The 24914-nt window shown below is 45.3% G+C and overlaps 18 non-coding genes and 1 pseudogene across 18 annotated transcripts; all 19 read left to right on the forward strand.

Moving 5' to 3' along the window:
* Positions 1-873: 873 nt before the first annotated feature.
* On the forward strand, positions 874-1064 carry LOC141177317 (U2 spliceosomal RNA). Its single transcript, XR_012253922.1, has one exon. It is a non-coding gene; the product is annotated as a U2 spliceosomal RNA (small nuclear RNA).
* A 1118-nt stretch (positions 1065-2182) lies between these two features.
* Positions 2183-2373, forward strand: LOC141177430 (U2 spliceosomal RNA). Its single transcript, XR_012254025.1, has one exon. It is a non-coding gene; the product is annotated as a U2 spliceosomal RNA (small nuclear RNA).
* A 1115-nt stretch (positions 2374-3488) lies between these two features.
* LOC141177519 (U2 spliceosomal RNA) lies at positions 3489-3679 on the forward strand. The gene has a single exon (XR_012254106.1). It is a non-coding gene; the product is annotated as a U2 spliceosomal RNA (small nuclear RNA).
* A 1115-nt stretch (positions 3680-4794) lies between these two features.
* LOC141177531 (U2 spliceosomal RNA) lies at positions 4795-4985 on the forward strand. Its single transcript, XR_012254117.1, has one exon. It is a non-coding gene; the product is annotated as a U2 spliceosomal RNA (small nuclear RNA).
* A 1115-nt stretch (positions 4986-6100) lies between these two features.
* LOC141177503 (U2 spliceosomal RNA) lies at positions 6101-6291 on the forward strand. Its single transcript, XR_012254091.1, has one exon. It is a non-coding gene; the product is annotated as a U2 spliceosomal RNA (small nuclear RNA).
* A 1115-nt stretch (positions 6292-7406) lies between these two features.
* LOC141178205 (U2 spliceosomal RNA) lies at positions 7407-7597 on the forward strand. Its single transcript, XR_012254512.1, has one exon. It is a non-coding gene; the product is annotated as a U2 spliceosomal RNA (small nuclear RNA).
* Positions 7598-8712: 1115 nt separating this feature from the next.
* Positions 8713-8903, forward strand: LOC141177649 (U2 spliceosomal RNA). The gene has a single exon (XR_012254224.1). It is a non-coding gene; the product is annotated as a U2 spliceosomal RNA (small nuclear RNA).
* Positions 8904-10018: 1115 nt separating this feature from the next.
* On the forward strand, positions 10019-10209 carry LOC141177400 (U2 spliceosomal RNA). Its single transcript, XR_012253998.1, has one exon. It is a non-coding gene; the product is annotated as a U2 spliceosomal RNA (small nuclear RNA).
* A 1115-nt stretch (positions 10210-11324) lies between these two features.
* On the forward strand, positions 11325-11440 carry LOC141178064 (U2 spliceosomal RNA; annotated as a pseudogene).
* A 524-nt stretch (positions 11441-11964) lies between these two features.
* On the forward strand, positions 11965-12147 carry LOC141177671 (U2 spliceosomal RNA). The gene has a single exon (XR_012254244.1). It is a non-coding gene; the product is annotated as a U2 spliceosomal RNA (small nuclear RNA).
* A 1115-nt stretch (positions 12148-13262) lies between these two features.
* LOC141177544 (U2 spliceosomal RNA) lies at positions 13263-13453 on the forward strand. The gene has a single exon (XR_012254130.1). It is a non-coding gene; the product is annotated as a U2 spliceosomal RNA (small nuclear RNA).
* Positions 13454-14568: 1115 nt separating this feature from the next.
* Positions 14569-14759, forward strand: LOC141177557 (U2 spliceosomal RNA). Its single transcript, XR_012254141.1, has one exon. It is a non-coding gene; the product is annotated as a U2 spliceosomal RNA (small nuclear RNA).
* Positions 14760-15874: 1115 nt separating this feature from the next.
* Positions 15875-16065, forward strand: LOC141177569 (U2 spliceosomal RNA). Its single transcript, XR_012254152.1, has one exon. It is a non-coding gene; the product is annotated as a U2 spliceosomal RNA (small nuclear RNA).
* A 1115-nt stretch (positions 16066-17180) lies between these two features.
* LOC141177392 (U2 spliceosomal RNA) lies at positions 17181-17371 on the forward strand. The gene has a single exon (XR_012253990.1). It is a non-coding gene; the product is annotated as a U2 spliceosomal RNA (small nuclear RNA).
* A 1115-nt stretch (positions 17372-18486) lies between these two features.
* On the forward strand, positions 18487-18677 carry LOC141177581 (U2 spliceosomal RNA). The gene has a single exon (XR_012254163.1). It is a non-coding gene; the product is annotated as a U2 spliceosomal RNA (small nuclear RNA).
* Positions 18678-19789: 1112 nt separating this feature from the next.
* On the forward strand, positions 19790-19980 carry LOC141177594 (U2 spliceosomal RNA). The gene has a single exon (XR_012254174.1). It is a non-coding gene; the product is annotated as a U2 spliceosomal RNA (small nuclear RNA).
* A 1115-nt stretch (positions 19981-21095) lies between these two features.
* On the forward strand, positions 21096-21286 carry LOC141177606 (U2 spliceosomal RNA). Its single transcript, XR_012254185.1, has one exon. It is a non-coding gene; the product is annotated as a U2 spliceosomal RNA (small nuclear RNA).
* A 1112-nt stretch (positions 21287-22398) lies between these two features.
* LOC141177588 (U2 spliceosomal RNA) lies at positions 22399-22589 on the forward strand. The gene has a single exon (XR_012254170.1). It is a non-coding gene; the product is annotated as a U2 spliceosomal RNA (small nuclear RNA).
* A 1115-nt stretch (positions 22590-23704) lies between these two features.
* On the forward strand, positions 23705-23895 carry LOC141177618 (U2 spliceosomal RNA). Its single transcript, XR_012254196.1, has one exon. It is a non-coding gene; the product is annotated as a U2 spliceosomal RNA (small nuclear RNA).
* Positions 23896-24914: the final 1019 nt, after the last annotated feature.

The raw sequence follows: 24914 nt of genomic DNA on the forward strand, positions 1-24914 counted from the left end.
TTTTGGATAAACAGACATATTAGGCAAGCATTTTGGAGCTTTCACCTAAATAACTACAGGTGGTGAGATAAGCTGCACAATATAATTGACCTTTCAGTATATTGTTGCACACACACCATCTATTTAGCAAATGCCCTTGTTATCAACAGCAGCCTTTTAAACTCACCTGAGCTAACAGGTATGTGCGCTGGTTACTCTGCTGCGCTTAAAATTTCTTTTTTGGTTTGCTACAATGCCTTTTCTGAAACGTTGTCTCCCTCTGCTGGAACACTGACTTCTTTCATTTAATGCCTGCAGACTATAAAAGAGAACCCAACCCAAAAAGTTTGGTTGATTAGTCTGTGGCATTCTGTTAAACTGTTGCTTATGGCGGTCTCTGTGAGCTTCTCAGCGACATTCAGCCAGCCAGGTATCCTGCCTGCAGTAGATGGAATGTGGCAATGGAACGCTGGCTGCGCGTGTCATAATAGGCTCTGAGCCTTTATATACCTGTGCACAGCAGCAGCCACCTTCAGTCTGCTGCTGGACAGCCAGCAGCAGCAGCAGCAGGAGAGGTATGTAATCAGGAGCCCTCCTGCTAAGGGTAGACAGCTGCTCGTTCCACCCCACCCCCCGCCTTAACTGGTTCTCCTCCCTTCCAACGGTGTTGAGGCGGGTGGGAACAGCAGGGGGTGAAGGTGCTGTGTTTAAAGAGGTGGAGTTATGCAGATCTAAAACGCGTGGATTGCAGCAGCAGCAAGCCGAAAAGTGCAGGCATGTAAGGGATCTAGAGGTTGACAACATGTCTTCTTAACGGGAGTCCAGGAGCTCATCTCCACAAATGGACTTTTCAGGACCCTTGGGTGGCTCCGTAGTTTGAAACCAATTCTGGTTATCGCTTCTTGGCCTTTTGGCTAAGATCAAGTGTAGTATCTGTTCTTATCAGTTTAATATCTGATACGTCCCCTATCTGGGGACCATATATTAAATGGATTTTTAGAACAGGGAGATGGAAAAAGAGCTTGCTCTGTCCACTCCACGCATTGACCTGGTATTGCAGTATCTCCAGGACCGGTGCACCCCTTCTTTAATGCAGTTTCTAAAATCAGAAAGAATTGAATTCAATGTTTTTTGTTCATTTTGCTTGTTTGTCGGATTTTGGGATGGACTCTTTGGCTTTGCTTTTCTTCTCCTCATTGGATTTTTCATGTTCAAAGTTGCAGAAGCCAGATTACAAGCTCATTTTGGTTCAACTTCAGCAACTGTGCATTGCATTGCCATGTAATGTGATGCAATGCTATCTTTCTAGCTCTCCCTTTTTACTTCCTTTTGGATAAACAGACATATTAGGCAAGCATTTTGGAGCTTTCACCTAAATAACTACAGGTGGTGAGATAAGCTGCACAATATAATTGACCTTTCAGTATATTGTTGCACACACACCATCTATTTAGCAAATGCCCTTGTTATCAACAGCAGCCTTTTAAACTCACCTGAGCTAACAGGTATGTGCGCTGGTTACTCTGCTGCGCTTAAAATTTCTTTTTTGGTTTGCTACAATGCCTTTTCTGAAACGTTGTCTCCTTCTGCTGGAACACTGACTTCTTTCATTTAATGCCTGCAGACTATAAAAGAGAACCCAACCCAAAAAGTTTGGTTGATTAGTCTGTGGCATTCTGTTAAACTGTTGCTTATGGCGGTCTCTGTGAGCTTCTCAGCGACATTCAGCCAGCCAGGTATCCTGCCTGCAGTAGATGGAATGTGGCAATGGAAGGCTGGCTGCGCGTGTCATAATAGGCTCTGAGCCTTTATATACCTGTGCACAGCAGCAGCCACCTTCAGTCTGCTGCTGGACAGCCAGCAGCAGCAGCAGCAGCAGGAGAGGTATGTAATCAGGAGCCCTCCTGCTAAGGGTAGACAGCTGCTCGTTCCACCCCACCCCCCGCCTTAATTGTTTCTCCTCCCTTCCAACGGTGTTGAGGCGGGTGGGAACAGCAGGGGGTGAAGGTGCTGTGTTTAAAGAGGTGGAGTTATGCAGATCTAAAACGCGTGGATTGCAGCAGCAGCAAGCCGAAAAGTGCAGGCATGTAAGGGATCTAGAGGTTGACAACATGTCTTCTTAACGGGAGTCCAGGAGCTCATCTCCACAAATGGACTTTTCAGGATCCTTGGGTGGCTCCGTAGTTTGAAACCAATTCTGGTTATCGCTTCTCGGCCTTTTGGCTAAGATCAAGTGTAGTATTTGTTCTTATCAGTTTAATATCTGATACGTCCCCTATCTGGGGACCATATATTAAATGGATTTTTAGAACAGGGAGATGGAAAAAGAGCTTGCTCTGTCCACTCCACGCATTGACCTGGTATTGCAGTATCTCCAGGACCAGTGCACCCCTTCTTTAATGCAGTTTCTAAAATCAGAAAGAATTGAATTCAATGTTTTTTGTTCATTTTGCTTGTTTGTCGGATTTTGGGATGGACTCTTTGGCTTTGCTTTTCTTCTCCTCATTGGATTTTTCATGTTCAAAGTTGCAGAAGCCAGATTACAAGCTCATTTTGGTTCAACTTCAGCAACTGTGCATTGCATTGCCATGTAATGTGATGCAATGCTATCTTTCTAGCTCTCCCATTTTACTTCCTTTTGGATAAACAGACATATTAGGCAAGCATTTTGGAGCTTTCACCTAAATAACTACAGGTGGTGAGATAAGCTGCACAATATAATTGACCTTTCAGTATATTGTTGCACACACACCATCTATTTAGCAAATGCCCTTGATATCAACAGCAGCCTTTTAAACTCACCTGAGCTAACAGGTATGTGCGCTGGTTACTCTGCTGCACTTAAAATTTCTTTTTTGGTTTGCTACAATGCCTTTTCTGAAACGTTGTCTCCCTCTGCTGGAACACTGACTTCTTTCATTTAATGCCTGCAGACTATAAAAGAGAACCCAACCCAAAAAGTTTGGTTGATTAGTCTGTGGCATTCTGTTAAACTGTTGCTTATGGCGGTCTCTGTGAGCTTCTCAGCGACATTCAGCCAGCCAGGTATCCTGCCTGCAGTAGATGGAATGTGGCAATGGAACGCTGGCTGCGCGTGTCATAATAGGCTCTGAGCCTTTATATACCTGTGCACAGCAGCAACCACCTTCAGTCTGCTGCTGGACAGCCAGCAGCAGCAGCAGCAGGAGAGGTATGTAATCAGGAGCCCTCCTGCTAAGGGTAGACAGCTGCTCGTTCCACCCCACCCCCCGCCTTAATTGGTTCTCCTCCCTTCCAACGGTGTTGAGGCGGGTGGGAACAGCAGGGAGTGAAGGTGCTGTGTTTAAAGAGGTGGAGTTATGCAGATCTAAAACGCGTGGATTGCAGCAGCAGCAAGCCGAAAAGTGCAGGCATGTAAGGGATCTAGAGGTTGACAACATGTCTTCTTAACGGGAGTCCAGGAGCTCATCTCCACAAATGGACTTTTCAGGATTCTTGGGTGGCTCCGTAGTTTGAAACCAATTCTGGTTATCGCTTCTCGGCCTTTTGGCTAAGATCAAGTGTAGTATCTGTTCTTATCAGTTTAATATCTGATACGTCCCCTATCTGGGGACCATATATTAAATGGATTTTTAGAACAGGGAGATGGAAAAAGAGCTTGCTCTGTCCACTCCACGCATTGACCTGGTATTGCAGTATCTCCAGGACCGGTGCACCCCTTCTTTAATGCAGTTTCTAAAATCAGAAAGAATTGAATTCAATGTTTTTTGTTCATTTTGCTTGTTTGTCGGATTTTGGGATGGACTCTTTGGCTTTGCTTTTCTTCTCCTCATTGGATTTTTCATGTTCAAAGTTGCAGAAGCCAGATTACAAGCTCATTTTGGTTCAACTTCAGCAACTGTGCATTGCATTGCCATGTAATGTGATGCAATGCTATCTTTCTAGCTCTCCCTTTTTACTTCCTTTTGGATAAACAGACATATTAGGCAAGCATTTTGGAGCTTTCACCTAAATAACTACAGGTGGTGAGATAAGCTGCACAATATAATTGACCTTTCAGTATATTGTTGCACACACACCATCTATTTAGCAAATGCCCTTGTTATCAACAGCAGCCTTTTAAACTCACCTGAGCTAACAGGTATGTGCGCTGGTTACTCTGCTGCGCTTAAAATTTCTTTTTTGGTTTGCTACAATGCCTTTTCTGAAACGTTGTCTCCCTCTGCTGGAACACTGACTTCTTTCATTTAATGCCTGCAGACTATAAAAGAGAACCCAACCCAAAAAGTTTGGTTGATTAGTCTGTGGCATTCTGTTAAACTGTTGCTTATGGCGGTCTCTGTGAGCTTCTCAGCGACATTCAGCCAGCCAGGTATCCTGCCTGCAGTAGATGGAATGTGGCAATGGAACGCTGGCTGCGCGTGTCATAATAGGCTCTGAGCCTTTATATACCTGTGCACAGCAGCAGCCACCTTCAGTCTGCTGCTGGACAGCCAGCAGCAGCAGCAGCAGGAGAGGTATGTAATCAGGAGCCCTCCTGCTAAGGGTAGACAGCTGCTCGTTCCACCCCACCCCCCGCCTTAATTGGTTCTCCTCCCTTCCAACGGTGTTGAGGCGGGTGGGAACAGCAGGGGGTGAAGGTGCTGTGTTTAAAGAGGTGGAGTTATGCAGATCTAAAACGCGTGGATTGCAGCAGCAGCAAGCCGAAAAGTGCAGGCATGTAAGGGATCTAGAGGTTGACAACATGTCTTCTTAACGGGAGTCCAGGAGCTCATCTCCACAAATGGACTTTTCAGGATCCTTGGGTGGCTCCGTAGTTTGAAACCAATTCTGGTTATCGCTTCTCGGCCTTTTGGCTAAGATCAAGTGTAGTATCTGTTCTTATCAGTTTAATATCTGATACGTCCCCTATCTGGGGACCATATATTAAATGGATTTTTAGAACAGGGAGATGGAAAAAGAGCTTGCTCTGTCCACTCCACGCATTGACCTGGTATTGCAGTATCTCCAGGACCGGTGCACCCCTTCTTTAATGCAGTTTCTAAAATCAGAAAGAATTGAATTCAATGTTTTTTGTTCATTTTGCTTGTTTGTCGGATTTTGGGATGGACTCTTTGGCTTTGCTTTTCTTCTCCTCATTGGATTTTTCATGTTCAAAGTTGCAGAAGCCAGATTACAAGCTCATTTTGGTTCAACTTCAGCAACTGTGCATTGCATTGCCATGTAATGTGATGCAATGCTATCTTTCTAGCTCTCCCTTTTTACTTCCTTTTGGATAAACAGACATATTAGGCAAGCATTTTGGAGCTTTCACCTAAATAACTACAGGTGGTGAGATAAGCTGCACAATATAATTGACCTTTCAGTATATTGTTGCACACACACCATCTATTTAGCAAATGCCCTTGTTATCAACAGCAGCCTTTTAAACTCACCTGAGCTAACAGGTATGTGCGCTGGTTACTCTGCTGCGCTTAAAATTTCTTTTTTGGTTTGCTACAATGCCTTTTCTGAAACGTTGTCTCCCTCTGCTGGAACACTGACTTCTTTCATTTAATGCCTGCAGACTATAAAAGAGAACCCAACCCAAAAAGTTTGGTTGATTAGTCTGTGGCATTCTGTTAAACTGTTGCTTATGGCGGTCTCTGTGAGCTTCTCAGCGACATTCAGCCAGCCAGGTATCCTGCCTGCAGTAGATGGAATGTGGCAATGGAACGCTGGCTGCGCGTGTCATAATAGGCTCTGAGCCTTTATATACCTGTGCACAGCAGCAACCACCTTCAGTCTGCTGCTGGACAGCCAGCAGCAGCAGCAGCAGGAGAGGTATGTAATCAGGAGCCCTCCTGCTAAGGGTAGACAGCTGCTCGTTCCACCCCACCCCCCGCCTTAATTGGTTCTCCTCCCTTCCAACGGTGTTGAGGCGGGTGGGAACAGCAGGGGGTGAAGGTGCTGTGTTTAAAGAGGTGGAGTTATGCAGATCTAAAACGCGTGGATTGCAGCAGCAGCAAGCCGAAAAGTGCAGGCATGTAAGGGATCTAGAGGTTGACAACATGTCTTCTTAACGGGAGTCCAGGAGCTCATCTCCACAAATGGACTTTTCAGGATCCTTGGGTGGCTCCGTAGTTTGAAACCAATTCTGGTTATCGCTTCTCGGCCTTTTGGCTAAGATCAAGTGTATTATCTGTTCTTATCAGTTTAATATCTGATACGTCCCCTATCTGGGGACCATATATTAAATGGATTTTTAGAACAGGGAGATGGAAAAAGAGCTTGCTCTGTCCACTCCACGCATTGACCTGGTATTGCAGTATCTCCAGGACCGGTGCACCCCTTCTTTAATGCAGTTTCTAAAATCAGAAAGAATTGAATTCAATGTTTTTTGTTCATTTTGCTTGTTTGTCGGATTTTGGGATGGACTCTTTGGCTTTGCTTTTCTTCTCCTCATTGGATTTTTCATGTTCAAAGTTGCAGAAGCCAGATTACAAGCTCATTTTGGTTCAACTTCAGCAACTGTGCATTGCATTGCCATGTAATGTGATGCAATGCTATCTTTCTAGCTCTCCCTTTTTACTTCCTTTTGGATAAACAGACATATTAGGCAAGCATTTTGGAGCTTTCACCTAAATAACTACAGGTGGTGAGATAAGCTGCACAATATAATTGACCTTTCAGTATATTGTTGCACACACACCATCTATTTAGCAAATGCCCTTGTTATCAACAGCAGCCTTTTAAACTCACCTGAGCTAACAGGTATGTGCGCTGGTTACTCTGCTGCGCTTAAAATTTCTTTTTTGGTTTGCTACAATGCCTTTTCTGAAACGTTGTCTCCCTCTGCTGGAACACTGACTTCTTTCATTTAATGCCTGCAGACTATAAAAGAGAACCCAACCCAAAAAGTTTGGTTGATTAGTCTGTGGCATTCTGTTAAACTGTTGCTTATGGCGGTCTCTGTGAGCTTCTCAGCGACATTCAGCCAGCCAGGTATCCTGCCTGCAGTAGATGGAATGTGGCAATGGAACGCTGGCTGCGCGTGTCATAATAGGCTCTGAGCCTTTATATACCTGTGCACAGCAGCAGCCACCTTCAGTCTGCTGCTGGACAGCCAGCAGCAGCAGCAGCAGGAGAGGTATGTAATCAGGAGCCCTCCTGCTAAGGGTAGACAGCTGCTCGTTCCACCCCACCCCCCGCCTTAATTGGTTCTCCTCCCTTCCAACGGTGTTGAGGCGGGTGGGAACAGCAGGGGGTGAAGGTGCTGTGTTTAAAGAGGTGGAGTTATGCAGATCTAAAACGCGTGGATTGCAGCAGCAGCAAGCCGAAAAGTGCAGGCATGTAAGGGATCTAGAGGTTGACAACATGTCTTCTTAACGGGAGTCCAGGAGCTCATCTCCACAAATGGACTTTTCAGGATCCTTGGGTGGCTCCGTAGTTTGAAACCAATTCTGGTTATCGCTTCTCGGCCTTTTGGCTAAGATCAAGTGTAGTATCTGTTCTTATCAGTTTAATATCTGATATGTCCCCTATCTGGGGACCATATATTAAATGGATTTTTAGAACAGGGAGATGGAAAAAGAGCTTGCTCTGTCCACTCCACGCATTGACCTGGTATTGCAGTATCTCCAGGACCGGTGCACCCCTTCTTTAATGCAGTTTCTAAAATCAGAAAGAATTGAATTCAATGTTTTTTGTTCATTTTGCTTGTTTGTCGGATTTTGGGATGGACTCTTTGGCTTTGCTTTTCTTCTCCTCATTGGATTTTTCATGTTCAAAGTTGCAGAAGCCAGATTACAAGCTCATTTTGGTTCAACTTCAGCAACTGTGCATTGCATTGCCATGTAATGTGATGCAATGCTATCTTTCTAGCTCTCCCTTTTTACTTCCTTTTGGATAAACAGACATATTAGGCAAGCATTTTGGAGCTTTCACCTAAATAACTACAGGTGGTGAGATAAGCTGCACAATATAATTGACCTTTCAGTATATTGTTGCACACACACCATCTATTTAGCAAATGCCCTTGTTGTCAACAGCAGCCTTTTAAACTCACCTGAGCTAACAGGTATGTGCGCTGGTTACTCTGCTGCGCTTAAAATTTCTTTTTTGGTTTGCTACAATGCCTTTTCTGAAACGTTGTCTCCCTCTGCTGGAACACTGACTTCTTTCATTTAATGCCTGCAGACTATAAAAGAGAACCCAACCCAAAAAGTTTGGTTGATTAGTCTGTGGCATTCTGTTAAACTGTTGCTTATGGCGGTCTCTGTGAGCTTCTCAGCGACATTCAGCCAGCCAGGTATCCTGCCTGCAGTAGATGGAATGTGGCAATGGAACGCTGGCTGCACGTGTCATAATAGGCTCTGAGCCTTTATATACCTGTGCACAGCAGCAGCCACCTTCAGTCTGCTGCTGGACAGCCAGCAGCAGCAGCAGCAGGAGAGGTATGTAATCAGGAGCCCTCCTGCTAAGGGTAGACAGCTGCTCGTTCCACCCCACCCCCCGCCTTAATTGGTTCTCCTCCCTTCCAACGGTGTTGAGGCGGGTGGGAACAGCAGGGGGTGAAGGTGCTGTGTTTAAAGAGGTGGAGTTATGCAGATCTAAAACGCGTGGATTGCAGCAGCAGCAAGCCGAAAAGTGCAGGCATGTAAGGGATCTAGAGGTTGACAACATGTCTTCTTAACGGGAGTCCAGGAGCTCATCTCCACAAATGGACTTTTCAGGATCCTTGGGTGGCTCCGTAGTTTGAAACCAATTCTGGTTATCGCTTCTCGGCCTTTTGGCTAAGATCAAGTGTAGTATCTGTTTTTATCAGTTTAATATCTGATACGTCCCCTATCTGGGGACCATATATTAAATGGATTTTTAGAACAGGGAGATGGAAAAAGAGCTTGCTCTGTCCACTCCACGCATTGACCTGCTATTGCAGTATCTCCAGGACCGGTGCACCCCTTCTTTAATGCAGTTTCTAAAATCAGAAAGAATTGAATTCAATGTTTTTTGTTCATTTTGCTTGTTTGTCGGATTTTGGGATGGACTCTTTGGCTTTGCTTTTCTTCTCCTCATTGGATTTTTCATGTTCAAAGTTGCAGAAGCCAGATTACAAGCTCATTTTGGTTCAACTTCAGCAACTGTGCATTGCATTGCCATGTAATGTGATGCAATGCTATCTTTCTAGCTCTCCCTTTTTACTTCCTTTTGGATAAACAGACATATTAGGCAAGCATTTTGGAGCTTTCACCTAAATAACTACAGGTGGTGAGATAAGCTGCACAATATAATTGACCTTTCAGTATATTGTTGCACACACACCATCTATTTAGCAAATGCCCTTGTTATCAACAGCAGCCTTTTAAACTCACCTGAGCTAACAGGTATGTGCGCTGGTTTCTCTGCTGCGCTTAAAATTTCTTTTTTGGTTTGCTACAATGCCTTTTCTGAAACGTTGTCTCCCTCTGCTGGAACACTGACTTCTTTCATTTAATGCCTGCAGACTATAAAAGAGAACCAAACCCAAAAAGTTTGGTTGATTAGTCTGTGGCATTCTGTTAAACTGTTGCTTATGGCGGTCTCTGTGAGCTTCTCAGCGACATTCAGCCAGCCAGGTATCCTGCCTGCAGTAGATGGAATGTGGCAATGGAACGCTGGCTGCGCGTGTCATAATAGGCTCTGAGCCTTTATATACCTGTGCACAGCAGCAGCCACCTTCAGTCTGCTGCTGGACAGCCAGCAGCAGCAGCAGCAGGAGAGGTATGTAATCAGGAGCCCTCCTGCTAAGGGTAGACAGCTGCTCGTTCCACCCCACCCCCCGCCTTAATTGGTTCTCCTCCCTTCCAACGGTGTTGAGGCGGGTGGGAACAGCAGGGGGTGAAGGTGCTGTGTTTAAAGAGGTGGAGTTATGCAGATCTAAAACGCGTGGATTGCAGCAGCAGCAAGCCGAAAAGTGCAGGCATGTAAGGGATCTAGAGGTTGACAACATGTCTTCTTAACGGGAGTCCAGGAGCTCATCTCCACAAATGGACTTTTCAGGATCCTTGGGTGGCTCCGTAGTTTGAAACCAATTCTGGTTATCGCTTCTCGGCCTTTTGGCTAAGATCAAGTGTAGTATCTGTTCTTATCAGTTTAATATCTGATACGTCCCCTATCTGGGGACCATATATCAAATGGATTTTTAGAACAGGGAGATGGAAAAAGAGCTTGCTCTGTCCACTCCACGCATTGACCTGGTATTGCAGTATCTCCAGGACCGGTGCACCCCTTCTTTAATGCAGTTTCTAAAATCAGAAAGAATTGAATTCAATGTTTTTTGTTCATTTTGCTTGTTTGTCGGATTTTGGGATGGACTCTTTGGCTTTGCTTTTCTTCTCCTCATTGGATTTTTCATGTTCAAAGTTGCAGAAGCCAGATTACAAGCTCATTTTGGTTCAACTTCAGCAACTGTGCATTGCATTGCCATGTAATGTGATGCAATGCTATCTTTCTAGCTCTCCCTTTTTACTTCCTTTTGGATAAACAGACATATTAGGCAAGCATTTTGGAGCTTTCACCTAAATAACTACAGGTGGTGAGATAAGCTGCACAATATAATTGACCTTTCAGTATATTGTTGCACACACACCATCTATTTAGCAAATGCCCTTGTTATCAACAGCAGCCTTTTAAACTCACCTGAGCTAACAGGTATGTGCGCTGGTTACTCTGCTGCGCTTAAAATTTCTTTTTTGGTTTGCTACAATGCCTTTTCTGAAACGTTGTCTCCCTCTGCTGGAACACTGACTTCTTTCATTTAATGCCTGCAGACTATAAAAGAGAACCCAACCCAAAAAGTTTGGTTGATTAGTCTGTGGCATTCTGTTAAACTGTTGCTTATGGCGGTCTCTGTGAGCTTCTCAGCGACATTCAGCCAGCCAGGTATCCTGCCTGCAGTAGATGGAATGTGGCAATGGAACGCTGGCTGCGCGTGTCATAATAGGCTCTGAGCCTTTATATACCTGTGCACAGCAGCAGCCACCTTCAGTCTGCTGCTGGACAGCCAGCAGCAGCAGCAGCAGGAGAGGTATGTAATCAGGAGCCCTCCTGCTAAGGGTAGACAGCTGCTCGTTCCACCCCACCCCCCGCCTTAATTGGTTCTCCTCCCTTCCAACGGTGTTGAGGCGGGTGGGAACAGCAGGGGGTGAAGGTGCTGTGTTTAAAGAGGTGGAGTTATGCAGATCTAAAACGCGTGGATTGCAGCAGCAGCAAGCCGAAAAGTGCAGGCATGTAAGGGATCTAGAGGTTGACAACATGTCTTCTTAACGGGAGTCCAGGAGCTCATCTCCACAAATGGACTTTTCAGGATCCTTGGGTGGCTCCGTAGTTTGAAACCAATTCTGGTTATCGCTTCTCGGCCTTTTGGCTAAGATCAAGTGTAGTATCTTTTGAAAAGGCAGTTTTGTCCTTGGGCTGCCCTAGTAAATTGATGCATATTACACACTGGTTTGGTGCACTTGTTAGTACGCCAGGTGGCTCATAGAGTTATATGATGGAAAACATGGCCCTCCAGGATCGAAGTCACTAGGCTGGGTAAGTGTGAGGGCTTTGGAGCAATGTGCCCCAGGAGTAGGCGCCCTGGTGGGAGTCCAAGCTTACTGGGACTGGGAACCCCAGAAAGACTTGGCTTCGTAGCACGCCGCACCTTTGCCAATCATACTTTCTGAGCAACCCCCCCTATTCCTGGCCTCCGGGCTAGGAAGGGGAATTTTTATAAACCCGGTCGGAGGTCCGTTCAGCTTTGGGCTGAGAAACCAACACAGGCTCCAGCTCCACTAGGGTGGCAGCCTAGATGGAAGCTGGGAGCACGAAAACGGCTCTTCTCCGGCTTCGGCTAGGGAGAGCATCGGAGATCCCTGACCCTCGCTGTGGCCTTCTGGCTCGGAGGGATGGGGATGGTTTATTGGGGACCCTCTCCTCCGGGAAGGGTCCACATGAATCCTCGCCTCGTGCGCTGTTTTGGTGTGACTTCGGTCACATTTTTCAGTGCCTTGGATGCAGCTTCAATCAAAAAAATCTGTTCTTATCAGTTTAATATCTGATACGTCCCCTATCTGGGGACCATATATTAAATGGATTTTTAGAACAGGGAGATGGAAAAAGAGCTTGCTCTGTCCACTCCACGCATTGACCTGGTATTGCAGTATCTCCAGGACCGGTGCACCCCTTCTTTAATGCAGTTTCTAAAATCAGAAAGAATTGAATTCAATGTTTTTTGTTCATTTTGCTTGTTTGTCGGATTTTGGGATGGACTCTTTGGCTTTGCTTTTCTTCTCCTCATTGGATTTTTCATGTTCAAAGTTGCAGAAGCCAGATTACAAGCTCATTTTGGTTCAACTTCAGCAACTGTGCATTGCATTGCCATGTAATGTGATGCAATGCTATCTTTCTAGCTCTCCCTTTTTACTTCCTTTTGGATAAACAGACATATTAGGCAAGCATTTTGGAGCTTTCACCTAAATAACTACAGGTGGTGAGATAAGCTGCACAATATAATTGACCTTTCAGTATATTGTTGCACACACACCATCTATTTAGCAAATGCCCTTGTTATCAACAGCAGCCTTTTAAACTCACCTGAGCTAACAGGTATGTGCGCTGGTTACTCTGCTGCGCTTAAAATTTCTTTTTTGGTTTGCTACAATGCCTTTTCTGAAACGTTGTCTCCCTCTGCTGGAACACTGACTTCTTTCATTTAATGCCTGCAGACTATAAAAGAGAACCCAACCCAAAAAGTTTGGTTGATTAGTCTGTGGCATTCTGTTAAACTGTTGCTTATGGCGGTCTCTGTGAGCTTCTCAGCGACATTCAGCCAGCCAGGTATCCTGCCTGCAGTAGATGGAATGTGGCAATGGAACGCTGGCTGCGCGTGTCATAATAGGCTCTGAGCCTTTATATACCTGTGCACAGCAGCAGCCACCTTCAGTCTGCTGCTGGACAGCCAGCAGCAGCAGCAGCAGGAGAGGTATGTAATCAGGAGCCCTCCTGCTAAGGGTAGACAGCTGCTCGTTCCACCCCACCCCCCGCCTTAATTGGTTCTCCTCCCTTCCAACGGTGTTGAGGCGGGTGGGAACAGCAGGGGGTGAAGGTGCTGTGTTTAAAGAGGTGGAGTTATGCAGATCTAAAACGCGTGGATTGCAGCAGCAGCAAGCCGAAAAGTGCAGGCATGTAAGGGATCTAGAGGTTGACAACATGTCTTCTTAACGGGAGTCCAGGAGCTCATCTCCACAAATGGACTTTTCAGGATCCTTGGGTGGCTCCGTAGTTTGAAACCAATTCTGGTTATCGCTTCTCGGCCTTTTGGCTAAGATCAAGTGTAGTATCTGTTCTTATCAGTTTAATATCTGATACGTCCCCTATCTGGGGACCATATATTAAATGGATTTTTAGAACAGGGAGATGGAAAAAGAGCTTGCTCTGTCCACTCCACGCATTGACCTGGTATTGCAGTATCTCCAGGACCGGTGCACCCCTTCTTTAATGCAGTTTCTAAAATCAGAAAGAATTGAATTCAATGTTTTTTGTTCATTTTGCTTGTTTGTCGGATTTTGGGATGGACTCTTTGGCTTTGCTTTTCTTCTCCTCATTGGATTTTTCATGTTCAAAGTTGCAGAAGCCAGATTACAAGCTCATTTTGGTTCAACTTCAGCAACTGTGCATTGCATTGCCATGTAATGTGATGCAATGCTATCTTTCTAGCTCTCCCTTTTTACTTCCTTTTGGATAAACAGACATATTAGGCAAGCATTTTGGAGCTTTCACCTAAATAACTACAGGTGGTGAGATAAGCTGCACAATATAATTGACCTTTCAGTATATTGTTGCACACACACCATCTATTTAGCAAATGCCCTTGTTATCAACAGCAGCCTTTTAAACTCACCTGAGCTAACAGGTATGTGCGCTGGTTACTCTGCTGCGCTTAAAATTTCTTTTTTGGTTTGCTACAATGCCTTTTCTGAAACGTTGTCTCCCTCTGCTGGAACACTGACTTCTTTCATTTAATGCCTGCAGACTATAAAAGAGAACCCAACCCAAAAAGTTTGGTTGATTAGTCTGTGGCATTCTGTTAAACTGTTGCTTATGGCGGTCTCTGTGAGCTTCTCAGCGACATTCAGCCAGCCAGGTATCCTGCCTGCAGTAGATGGAATGTGGCAATGGAACGCTGGCTGCGCGTGTCATAATAGGCTCTGAGCCTTTATATACCTGTGCACAGCAGCAGCCACCTTCAGTCTGCTGCTGGACAGCCAGCAGCAGCAGCAGCAGGAGAGGTATGTAATCAGGAGCCCTCCTGCTAAGGGTAGACAGCTGCTCGTTCCACCCCACCCCCCGCCTTAATTGGTTCTCCTCCCTTCCAACGGTGTTGAGGCGGGTGGGAACAGCAGGGGGTGAAGGTGCTGTGTTTAAAGAGGTGGAGTTATGCAGATCTAAAACGCGTGGATTGCAGCAGCAGCAAGCCGAAAAGTGCAGGCATGTAAGGGATCTAGAGGTTGACAACATGTCTTCTTAACGGGAGTCCAGGAGCTCATCTCCACAAATGGACTTTTCAGGATCCTTGGGTGGCTCCGTAGTTTGAAACCAATTCTGGTTATCGCTTCTCGGCCTTTTGGCTAAGATCAAGTGTAGTATCTGTTCTTATCAGTTTAATATCTGATACGTCCCCTATCTGGGGACCATATATTAAATGGATTTTTAGAACAGGGAGATGGAAAAAGAGCTTGCTCTGTCCACTCCACGCATTGACCTGGTATTGCAGTATCTCCAGGACCGGTGCACCCCTTCTTTAATGCAGTTTCTAAAATCAGAAAGAATTGAATTCAATGTTTTTTGTTCATTTTGCTTGTTTGTCGGATTTTGGGATGGACTCTTTGGCTTTGCTTTTCTTCTCCTCATTGGATTTTTCATGTTCAAAGTTGCAGAAGCCAGATTACAAGCTCATTTTGGTTCAACTTCAGCAACTGTGCATTGCATTGCCATGTAATGTGATGCAATGCTATCTTTCTAGCTCTCCCTTTTTACTTCCTTTTGGATAAACAGACATATTAGGCAAGCATTTTGGAGCTTTCACCTAAATAACTACAGGTGGTGAGATAAGCTGCACAATATAATTGACCTTTCAGTATATTGTTGCACACACACCATCTATTTAGCAAATGCCCTTGTTATCAACAGCAGCCTTTTAAACTCACCTGAGCTAACAGGTATGTGCGCTGGTTACTCTGCTGCGCTTAAAATTTCTTTTTTGGTTTGCTACAATGCCTTTTCTGAAACGTTGTCTCCCTCTGCTGGAACACTGACTTCTTTCATTTAATGCCTGCAGACTATAAAAGAGAACCCAACCCAAAAAGTTTGGTTGATTAGTCTGTGGCATTCTGTTAAACTGTTGCTTATGGCGGTCTCTGTGAGCTTCTCAGCGACATTCAGCCAGCCAGGTATCCTGCCTGCAGTAGATGGAATGTGGCAATGGAACGCTGGCTGCGCGTGTCATAATAGGCTCTGAGCCTTTATATACCTGTGCACAGCAGCAGCCACCTTCAGTCTGCTGCTGGACAGCCAGCAGCAGCAGCAGCAGGAGAGGTATGTAATCAGGAGCCCTCCTGCTAAGGGTAGACAGCTGCTCGTTCCACCCCACCCCCCGCCTTAATTGGTTCTCCTCCCTTCCAACGGTGTTGAGGCGGGTGGGAACAGCAGGGGGTGAAGGTGCTGTGTTTAAAGAGGTGGAGTTATGCAGATCTAAAACGCGTGGATTGCAGCAGCAGCAAGCCGAAAAGTGCAGGCATGTAAGGGATCTAGAGGTTGACAACATGTCTTCTTAACGGGAGTCCAGGAGCTCATCTCCACAAATGGACTTTTCAGGATCCTTGGGTGGCTCCGTAGTTTGAAACCAATTCTGGTTATCGCTTCTCGGCCTTTTGGCTAAGATCAAGTGTAGTATCTGTTCTTATCAGTTTAATATCTGATACGTCCCCTATCTGGGGACCATATATTAAATGGATTTTTAGAACAGGGAGATGGAAAAAGAGCTTGCTCTGTCCACTCCACGCATTGACCTGGTATTGCAGTATCTCCAGGACCGGTGCACCCCTTCTTTAATGCAGTTTCTAAAATCAGAAAGAATTGAATTCAATGTTTTTTGTTCATTTTGCTTGTTTGTCGGATTTTGGGATGGACTCTTTGGCTTTGCTTTTCTTCTCCTCATTGGATTTTTCATGTTCAAAGTTGCAGAAGCCAGATTACAAGCTCATTTTGGTTCAACTTCAGCAACTGTGCATTGCATTGCCATGTAATGTGATGCAATGCTATCTTTCTAGCTCTCCCTTTTTACTTCCTTTTGGATAAACAGACATATTAGGCAAGCATTTTGGAGCTTTCACCTAAATAACTACAGGTGGTGAGATAAGCTGCACAATATAATTGACCTTTCAGTATATTGTTGCACACACACCATCTATTTAGCAAATGCCCTTGTTATCAACAGCAGCCTTTTAAACTCACCTGAGCTAACAGGTATGTGCGCTGGTTACTCTGCTGCGCTTAAAATTTCTTTTTTGGTTTGCTACAATGCCTTTTCTGAAACGTTGTCTCCCTCTGCTGGAACACTGACTTCTTTCATGTAATGCCTGCAGACTATAAAAGAGAACCCAACCCAAAAAGTTTGGTTGATTAGTCTGTGGCATTCTGTTAAACTGTTGCTTATGGCGGTCTCTGTGAGCTTCTCAGCGACATTCAGCCAGCCAGGTATCCTGCCTGCAGTAGATGGAATGTGGCAATGGAACGCTGGCTGCGCGTATCATAATAGGCTCTGAGCCTTTATATACCTGTGCACAGCAGCAGCCACCTTCAGTCTGCTGCTGGACAGCCAGCAGCAGCAGCAGCAGGAGAGGTATGTAATCAGGAGCCCTCCTGCTAAGGGTAGACAGCTGCTCGTTCCACCCCACCCCCCGCCTTAATTGGTTCTCCTCCCTTCCAACGGTGTTGAGGCGGGTGGGAACAGCAGGGGGTGAAGGTGCTGTGTTTAAAGAGGTGGAGTTATGCAGATCTAAAACGCGTGGATTGCAGCAGCAGCAAGCCGAAAAGTGCAGGCATGTAAGGGATCTAGAGGTTGACAACATGTCTTCTTAACGGGAGTCCAGGAGCTCATCTCCACAAATGGACTTTTCAGGATCCTTGGGTGGCTCCGTAGTTTGAAACCAATTCTGGTTATCGCTTCTCGGCCTTTTGGCTAAGATCAAGTGTAGTATCTGTTCTTATCAGTTTAATATCTGATACGTCCCCTATCTGGGGACCATATATTAAATGGATTTTTAGAACAGGGAGATGGAAAAAGAGCTTGCTCTGTCCACTCCACGCATTGACCTGGTATTGCAGTATCTCCAGGACTGGTGCACCCCTTCTTTAATGCAGTTTCTAAAATCAGAAAGAATTGAATTCAATGTTTTTTGTTCATTTTGCTTGTTTGTCGGATTTTGGGATGGACTCTTTGGCTTTGCTTTTCTTCTCCTCATTGGATTTTTCATGTTCAAAGTTGCAGAAGCCAGATTACAAGCTCATTTTGGTTCAACTTCAGCAACTGTGCATTGCATTGCCATGTAATGTGATGCAATGCTATCTTTCTAGCTCTCCCTTTTTACTTCCTTTTGGATAAACAGACATATTAGGCAAGCATTTTGGAGCTTTCACCTAAATAACTACAGGTGGTGAGATAAGCTGCACAATATAATTGACCTTTCAGTATATTGTTGCACACACACCATCTATTTAGCAAATGCCCTTGTTATCAACAGCAGCCTTTTAAACTCACCTGAGCTAACAGGTATGTGCGCTGGTTACTCTGCTGCGCTTAAAATTTCTTTTTTGGTTTGCTACAATGCCTTTTCTGAAACGTTGTCTCCCTCTGCTGGAACACTGACTTCTTTCATTTAATGCCTGCAGACTATAAAAGAGAACCCAACCCAAAAAGTTTGGTTGATTAGTCTGTGGCATTCTGTTAAACTGTTGCTTATGGCGGTCTCTGTGAGCTTCTCAGCGACATTCAGCCAGCCAGGTATCCTGCCTGCAGTAGATGGAATGTGGCAATGGAACGCTGGCTGCGCGTGTCATAATAGGCTCTGAGCCTTTATATACCTGTGCACAGCAGCAGCCACCTTCAGTCTGCTGCTGGACAGCCAGCAGCAGCAGCAGCAGGAGAGGTATGTAATCAGGAGCCCTCCTGCTAAGGGTAGACAGCTGCTCGTTCCACCCCACCCCCCGCCTTAATTGGTTCTCCTCCCTTCCAACGGTGTTGAGGCGGGTGGGAACAGCAGGGGGTGAAGGTGCTGTGTTTAAAGAGGTGGAGTTATGCAGATCTAAAACGCGTGGATTGCAGCAGCAGCAAGCCGAAAAGTGCAGGCATGTAAGGGATCTAGAGGTTGACAACATGTCTTCTTAACGGGAGTCCAGGAGCTCATCTCCACAAATGGACTTTTCAGGATCCTTGGGTGGCTCCGTAGTTTGAAACCAATTCTGGTTATCGCTTCTCGGCCTTTTGGCTAAGATCAAGTGTAGTATCTGTTCTTATCAGTTTAATATCTGATACGTCCCCTATCTGGGGACCATATATTAAATGGATTTTTAGAACAGGGAGATGGAAAAAGAGCTTGCTCTGTCCACTCCACGCATTGACCTGGTATTGCAGTATCTCCAGGACCGGTGCACCCCTTCTTTAATGCAGTTTCTAAAATCAGAAAGAATTGAATTCAATGTTTTTTGTTCATTTTGCTTGTTTGTCGGATTTTGGGATGGACTCTTTGGCTTTGCTTTTCTTCTCCTCATTGGATTTTTCATGTTCAAAGTTGCAGAAGCCAGATTACAAGCTCATTTTGGTTCAACTTCAGCAACTGTGCATTGCATTGCCATGTAATGTGATGCAATGCTATCTTTCTAGCTCTCCCTTTTTACTTCCTTTTGGATAAACAGACATATTAGGCAAGCATTTTGGAGCTTTCACCTAAATAACTACAGGTGGTGAGATAAGCTGCACAATATAATTGACCTTTCAGTATATTGTTGCACACACACCATCTATTTAGCAAATGCCCTTGTTATCAACAGCAGCCTTTTAAACTCACCTGAGCTAACAGGTATGTGCGCTGGTTACTCTGCTGCGCTTAAAATTTCTTTTTTGGTTTGCTACAATGCCTTTTCTGAAACGTTGTCTCCCTCTGCTGGAACACTGACTTCTTTCATTTAATGCCTGCAGACTATAAAAGAGAACCCAACCCAAAAAGTTTGGTTGATTAGTCTGTGGCATTCTGTTAAACTGTTGCTTATGGCGGTCTCTGTGAGCTTCTCAGCGACATTCAGCCAGCCAGGTATCCTGCCTGCAGTAGATGGAATGTGGCAATGGAACGCTGGCTGCGCGTGTCATAATAGGCTCTGAGCCTTTATATACCTGTGCACAGCAGCAGCCACCTTCAGTCTGCTGCTGGACAGCCAGCAGCAGCAGCAGGAGAGGTATGTAATCAGGAGCCCTCCTGCTAAGGGTAGACAGCTGCTCGTTCCACCCCACCCCCCGCCTTAATTGGTTCTCCTCCCTTCCAACGGTGTTGAGGCGGGTGGGAACAGCAGGGGGTGAAGGTGCTGTGTTTAAAGAGGTGGAGTTATGCAGATCTAAAACGCGTGGATTGCAGCAGCAGCAAGCCGAAAAGTGCAGGCATGGAAGGGATCTAGAGGTTGACAACATGTCTTCTTAACGGGAGTCCAGGAGCTCATCTCCACAAATGGACTTTTCAGGATCCTTGGGTGGCTCCGTAGTTTGAAACCAATTCTGGTTATCGCTTCTCGGCCTTTTGGCTAAGATCAAGTGTAGTATCTGTTCTTATCAGTTTAATATCTGATACGTCCCCTATCTGGGGACCATATATTAAATGGATTTTTAGAACAGGGAGATGGAAAAAGAGCTTGCTCTGTCCACTCCACGCATTGACCTGGTATTGCAGTATCTCCAGGACCGGTGCACCCCTTCTTTAATGCAGTTTCTAAAATCAGAAAGAATTGAATTCAATGTTTTTTGTTCATTTTGCTTGTTTGTCGGATTTTGGGATGGACTCTTTGGCTTTGCTTTTCTTCTCCTCATTGGATTTTTCATGTTCAAAGTTGCAGAAGCCAGATTACAAGCTCATTTTGGTTCAACTTCAGCAACTGTGCATTGCATTGCCATGTAATGTGATGCAATGCTATCTTTCTAGCTCTCCCTTTTTACTTCCTTTTGGATAAACAGACATATTAGGCAAGCATTTTGGAGCTTTCACCTAAATAACTACAGGTGGTGAGATAAGCTGCACAATATAATTGACCTTTCAGTATATTGTTGCACACACACCATCTATTTAGCAAATGCCCTTGTTATCAACAGCAGCCTTTTAAACTCACCTGAGCTAACAGGTATGTGCGCTGGTTACTCTGCTGCGCTTAAAATTTCTTTTTTGGTTTGCTACAATGCCTTTTCTGAAACGTTGTCTCCCTCTGCTGGAACACTGACTTCTTTCATTTAATGCCTGCAGACTATAAAAGAGAACCCAACCCAAAAAGTTTGGTTGATTAGTCTGTGGCATTCTGTTAAACTGTTGCTTATGGCGGTCTCTGTGAGCTTCTCAGCGACATTCAGCCAGCCAGGTATCCTGCCTGCAGTAGATGGAATGTGGCAATGGAACGCTGGCTGCGCGTGTCATAATAGGCTCTGAGCCTTTATATACCTGTGCACAGCAGCAGCCACCTTCAGTCTGCTGCTGGACAGCCAGCAGCAGCAGCAGCAGGAGAGGTATGTAATCAGGAGCCCTCCTGCTAAGGGTAGACAGCTGCTCGTTCCACCCCACCCCCCGCCTTAATTGGTTCTCCTCCCTTCCAACGGTGTTGAGGCGGGTGGGAACAGCAGGGGGTGAAGGTGCTGTGTTTAAAGAGGTGGAGTTATGCAGATCTAAAACGCGTGGATTGCAGCAGCAGCAAGCCGAAAAGTGCAGGCATGTAAGGGATCTAGAGGTTGACAACATGTCTTCTTAACGGGAGTCCAGGAGCTCATCTCCACAAATGGACTTTTCAGGATCCTTGGGTGGCTCCGTAGTTTGAAACCAATTCTGGTTATCGCTTCTCGGCCTTTTGGCTAAGATCAAGTGTAGTATCTGTTCTTATCAGTTTAATATCTGATACGTCCCCTATCTGGGGACCATATATTAAATGGATTTTTAGAACAGGGAGATGGAAAAAGAGCTTGCTCTGTCCACTCCACGCATTGACCTGGTATTGCAGTATCTCCAGGACCGGTGCACCCCTTCTTTAATGCAGTTTCTAAAATCAGAAAGAATTGAATTCAATGTTTTTTGTTCATTTTGCTTGTTTGTCGGATTTTGGGATGGACTCTTTGGCTTTGCTTTTCTTCTCCTCATTGGATTTTTCATGTTCAAAGTTGCAGAAGCCAGATTACAAGCTCATTTTGGTTCAACTTCAGCAACTGTGCATTGCATTGCCATGTAATGTGATGCAATGCTATCTTTCTAGCTCTCCCTTTTTACTTCCTTTTGGATAAACAGACATATTAGGCAAGCATTTTGGAGCTTTCACCTAAATAACTACAGGTGGTGAGATAAGCTGCACAATATAATTGACCTTTCAGTATATTGTTGCACACACACCATCTATTTAGCAAATGCCCTTGTTATCAACAGCAGCCTTTTAAACTCACCTGAGCTAACAGGTATGTGCGCTGGTTACTCTGCTGCGCTTAAAATTTCTTTTTTGGTTTGCTACAATGCCTTTTCTGAAACGTTGTCTCCCTCTGCTGGAACACTGACTTCTTTCATTTAATGCCTGCAGACTATAAAAGAGAACCCAACCCAAAAAGTTTGGTTGATTAGTCTGTGGCATTCTGTTAAACTGTTGCTTATGGCGGTCTCTGTGAGCTTCTCAGCGACATTCAGCCAGCCAGGTATCCTGCCTGCAGTAGATGGAATGTGGCAATGGAACGCTGGCTGCGCGTGTCATAATAGGCTCTGAGCCTTTATATACCTGTGCACAGCAGCAGCCACCTTCAGTCTGCTGCTGGACAGCCAGCAGCAGCAGCAGGAGAGGTATGTAATCAGGAGCCCTCCTGCTAAGGGTAGACAGCTGCTCGTTCCACCCCACCCCCCGCCTTAATTGGTTCTCCTCCCTTCCAACGGTGTTGAGGCGGGTGGGAACAGCAGGGGGTGAAGGTGCTGTGTTTAAAGAGGTGGAGTTATGCAGATCTAAAACGCGTGGATTGCAGCAGCAGCAAGCCGAAAAGTGCAGGCATGTAAGGGATCTAGAGGTTGACAACATGTCTTCTTAACGGGAGTCCAGGAGCTCATCTCCACAAATGGACTTTTCAGGATCCTTGGGTGGCTCCGTAGTTTGAAACCAATTCTGGTTATCGCTTCTCGGCCTTTTGGCTAAGATCAAGTGTAGTATCTGTTCTTATCAGTTTAATATCTGATACGTCCCCTATCTGGGGACCATATATTAAATGGATTTTCAGAACAGGGAGATGGAAAAAGAGCTTGCTCTGTCCACTCTACGCATTGACCTGGTATTGCAGTATCTCCAGGACCGGTGCACCCCTTCTTTAATGCAGTTTCTAAAATCAGAAAGAATTGAATTCAATGTTTTTTGTTCATTTTGCTTGTTTGTCGGATTTTGGGATGGACTCTTTGGCTTTGCTTTTCTTCTCCTCATTGGATTTTTCATGTTCAAAGTTGCAGAAGCCAGATTACAAGCTCATTTTGGTTCAACTTCAGCAACTGTGCATTGCATTGCCATGTAATGTGATGCAATGCTATCTTTCTAGCTCTCCCTTTTTACTTCCTTTTGGATAAACAGACATATTAGGCAAGCATTTTGGAGCTTTCACCTAAATAACTACAGGTGGTGAGATAAGCTGCACAATATAATTGACCTTTCAGTATATTGTTGCACACACACCATCTATTTAGCAAATGCCCTTGTTATCAACAGCAGCCTTTTAAACTCACCTGAGCTAACAGGTATGTGCGCTGGTTACTCTGCTGCGCTTAAAATTTCTTTTTTGGTTTGCTACAATGCCTTTTCTGAAACGTTGTCTCCCTCTGCTGGAACACTGACTTCTTTCATTTAATGCCTGCAGACTATAAAAGAGAACCCAACCCAAAAAGTTTGGTTGATTAGTCTGTGGCATTCTGTTAAACTGTTGCTTATGGCGGTCTCTGTGAGCTTCTCAGCGACATTCAGCCAGCCAGGTATCCTGCCTGCAGTAGATGGAATGTGGCAATGGAACGCTGGCTGCGCGTGTCATAATAGGCTCTGAGCCTTTATATACCTGTGCACAGCAGCAGCCACCTTCAGTCTGCTGCTGGACAGCCAGCAGCAGCAGCAGCAGGAGAGGTATGTAATCAGGAGCCCTCCTGCTAAGGGTAGACAGCTGCTCGTTCCACCCCACCCCCCGCCTTAATTGGTTCTCCTCCCTTCCAACGGTGTTGAGGCGGGTGGGAACAGCAGGGGGTGAAGGTGCTGTGTTTAAAGAGGTGGAGTTATGCAGATCTAAAACGCGTGGATTGCAGCAGCAGCAAGCTGAAAAGTGCAGGCATGTAAGGGATCTAGAGGTTGACAACATGTCTTCTTAACGGGAGTCCAGGAGCTCATCTCCACAAATGGACTTTTCAGGATCCTTGGGTGGCTCCGTAGTTTGAAACCAATTCTGGTTATCGCTTCTCGGCCTTTTGGCTAAGATCAAGTGTAGTATCTGTTCTTATCAGTTTAATATCTGATACGTCCCCTATCTGGGGACCATATATTAAATGGATTTTTAGAACAGGGAGATGGAAAAAGAGCTTGCTCTGTCCACTCCACGCATTGACCTGGTATTGCAGTATCTCCAGGACCGGTGCACCCCTTCTTTAATGCAGTTTCTAAAATCAGAAAGAATTGAATTCAATGTTTTTTGTTCATTTTGCTTGTTTGTCGGATTTTGGGATGGACTCTTTGGCTTTGCTTTTCTTCTCCTCATTGGATTTTTCATGTTCAAAGTTGCAGAAGCCAGGTTACAAGCTCATTTTGGTTCAACTTCAGCAACTGTGCATTGCATTGCCATGTAATGTGATGCAATGCTATCTTTCTAGCTCTCCCTTTTTACTTCCTTTTGGATAAACAGACATATTAGGCAAGCATTTTGGAGCTTTCACCTAAATAACTACAGGTGGTGAGATAAGCTGCACAATATAATTGACCTTTCAGTATATTGTTGCACACACACCATCTATTTAGCAAATGCCCTTGTTATCAACAGCAGCCTTTTAAACTCACCTGAGCTAACAGGTATGTGCGCTGGTTACTCTGCTGCGCTTAAAATTTCTTTTTTGGTTTGCTACAATGCCTTTTCTGAAACGTTGTCTCCCTCTGCTGGAACACTGACTTCTTTCATTTAATGCCTGCAGACTATAAAAGAGAACCCAACCCAAAAAGTTTGGTTGATTAGTCTGTGGCATTCTGTTAAACTGTTGCTTATGGCGGTCTCTGTGAGCTTCTCAGCGACATTCAGCCAGCCAGGTATCCTGCCTGCAGTAGATGGAATGTGGCAATGGAACGCTGGCTGCGCGTGTCATAATAGGCTCTGAGCCTTTATATACCTGTGCACAGCAGCAGCCACCTTCAGTCTGCTGCTGGACAGCCAGCAGCAGCAGCAGCAGGAGAGGTATGTAATCAGGAGCCCTCCTGCTAAGGGTAGACAGCTGCTCATTCCACCCCACCCCCCGCCTTAATTGGTTCTCCTCCCTTCCAACCGTGTTGAGGCGGGTGGGAACAGCAGGGGGTGAAGGTGCTGTGTTTAAAGAGGTGGAGTTATGCAGATCTAAAACGCGTGGATTGCAGCAGCAGCAAGCCGAAAAGTGCAGGCATGTAAGGGATCTAGAGGTTGA

This window comes from Phyllobates terribilis, unplaced genomic scaffold (genome assembly GCF_046119375.1).
Source record: "Phyllobates terribilis strain yellow unplaced genomic scaffold, ASM4611937v1 Scaffold_27__1_contigs__length_16484149, whole genome shotgun sequence".
NCBI classification, from domain to species: Eukaryota; Metazoa; Chordata; class Amphibia; order Anura; family Dendrobatidae; genus Phyllobates; species Phyllobates terribilis.